The sequence below is a fragment of the Alosa sapidissima genome, chromosome 3 (genome assembly GCF_018492685.1).
Source record: "Alosa sapidissima isolate fAloSap1 chromosome 3, fAloSap1.pri, whole genome shotgun sequence".
NCBI classification, from domain to species: Eukaryota; Metazoa; Chordata; class Actinopteri; order Clupeiformes; family Clupeidae; genus Alosa; species Alosa sapidissima.
In genome coordinates this window covers 30,313,357-30,315,481 of record NC_055959.1, presented here as the reverse complement: position 1 = coordinate 30,315,481, position 2,125 = coordinate 30,313,357, and the positions used below count along the sequence as shown (strand labels likewise).

Sequence of the window (2,125 nt, the reverse complement as noted above, 5' to 3'; positions counted from 1 at the left end):
TTGCTGATCGAAGAAAACAAAAATAATACAAAATTTCTCTTTACCACAATTTCCCGCCTGACGAAGAGCCACACTGAAGTAACCGAATCTATCCCTATACAGTGTTTCCCACAGAACTGAATTCTATTTGTGGTGGTAGGTTTGCAGAATTATCTTGAATGCAACAGTTTTTAACAAATTAGAGCAGCGTGGTTATGATGCTAACCAGATTTAAGCACAGTTTAGTACAACCTGGAAAATCATTGTGTGGCGGTCAATGTTGATATTGTGGTGGGCCGCCACAAATAAGTCAATGTATGGGAAACACTGGTATGTTTTTTGAAGATAGTGTGGTCAATTATATTTTTCAAACTCATACAAAAAAGTTGCAGTTTGCCCACATTCATCATTCACTGTGTTGCTAATTTGCATTATTCTAAACTGTTGTCTTGGGAAAGGAAGGTGGTCTTTGTTGACATGCTTTTTGTTGATTTATTCTTCAAGTTCATGGCACCACCTGGCTGGACAGATGGGATGGATCTAGAGACTGCCAAACAGATCGTCACCCCATTCCTCCTACTGATCCTCTGAATCAGGCAACAACAGTGTTTGAAGACTGAAACTGAAATAATTCAAATGTGTCTTTGTAGTCAGGAGCCAGCGAGATTGACTTCATTTTGGAAGAGTATCTGGGGAATGGAGAGGACATGTTGAAAAACAGGGATGCATTTACAGAAGTCTTTGCGGATGTAGTCTTCAATATACCTGCCATCAAGCTATCAAAAGCTCACAGAGGTAAGAGTGCAACCTAGGCCATGCAGCAAATACCAAGCTGTAATCTCACTCTGTGTCTGTGTCATTGACGCATGGTCTCATATGTTGGGAGACACACGACACCCCCTGCATGCCGTGTTGATTACGTAATTCTCGTCACGTGCCGCATACGCGGGACACATACACAGGACTATATTCAGGCCCTGAGGCTTCTAGTGCACTGGGTTTATCTGTTAGCTTGCTTGGCTCCCATGCATATGTCCTTCCGGTTCAACTGTTTATGCTGATACATGTTTTCATTGATTAGGGAGGCATTAGGGAAGGTGGTGTTTGTCAGTGAAGTGTCTCCATCAATGTGGTGCACCACTGGGTCAACTGGATCACTGCTCGAGTATCACCGGTCATCTGGTTCTGAAGCACATTCAACGTTCAAAATTAATTCAGATATGGACATAATTTCAATGTCTTATTTGTCACAAAATGACATGCACTCATTTACAAATAGTGTGTATTTAGCCTTAAATAATCAGTGAAGGATTTGCAGAGAAGTTGAAGTGCTTGGGTCAAAGCTGGGGGAATTCCAGACAAAGAATAGTTGCAGCTCATTGGCATCATCTAGTGGCGTCAGTCATGTCTCTCTCTCTCTCTCTCTTTCTCTCTCTCACTTGCATACACACACAGATTCTGGTGCACCTACAGTATATACATGTATGAGTTCCAGCATCCTCCAAGATTCCTTTCGTACAAGCGCCCAAGCTTTGTCAAAGTAGACCACGGAGATGAACTTGCCTTTGTCTTTGGAGGCTGCTTCACAAAAGGCCATGTCAAGATAAAATGGTAAGATATATTTATTCTGACACTTGCCACATACCACTTGACTGCTTTGTCTCAGGTTCATCTTCAAAACGTTCACACAAACTTTTGCTATTTTTTTGTGCTGTATCAGGTTCGTTCACTGAAGAGGAAGACGAGCTTTGTACGACAGTCGTCATACCGGGGCAACTTCGCTCGCACTGGGTATGTCAGCAAAAGATTTTCAGTCAAATATTTATGTATCAAATATTTCTTTAAGAAATAAAAGCCACTCTGCAGTGTTTCCCACAGATTGGATTCAATTTGTGGCGGTAGCTGACTGACTGACGGGTGGGGGGGGGGGGGGTAATTAAAGGAATTATCTGGAGTAAAATGCACTTTAGATCAATTTATGGATGATTGGGAGTACATACGTTGAGTTGACATCAAAATCATGTCATTCGGATGTGTTTTGAGAAAGTTAGATTTTACCGTTTTTAGTCAAAACTCGTTAGCCTGGAAGTGACCCGGGCATGTCATTTCTGCGCTACAAAACGCTATTTTTATACCTTTTCTACAG

At 41.7% G+C, this 2,125-nt stretch overlaps 1 long non-coding RNA gene across 1 annotated transcript; it reads left to right on the top strand.

Moving 5' to 3' along the window:
* The first annotated feature begins 449 nt into the window (after positions 1–449).
* Positions 450–1,767, top strand: LOC121705584. Its single transcript, XR_006030832.1, has 3 exons — positions 450–774; positions 1,435–1,590; positions 1,700–1,767. It is a non-coding gene; the product is annotated as an uncharacterized LOC121705584 (long non-coding RNA).
* The last annotated feature ends 358 nt before the right edge of the window (positions 1,768–2,125 follow it).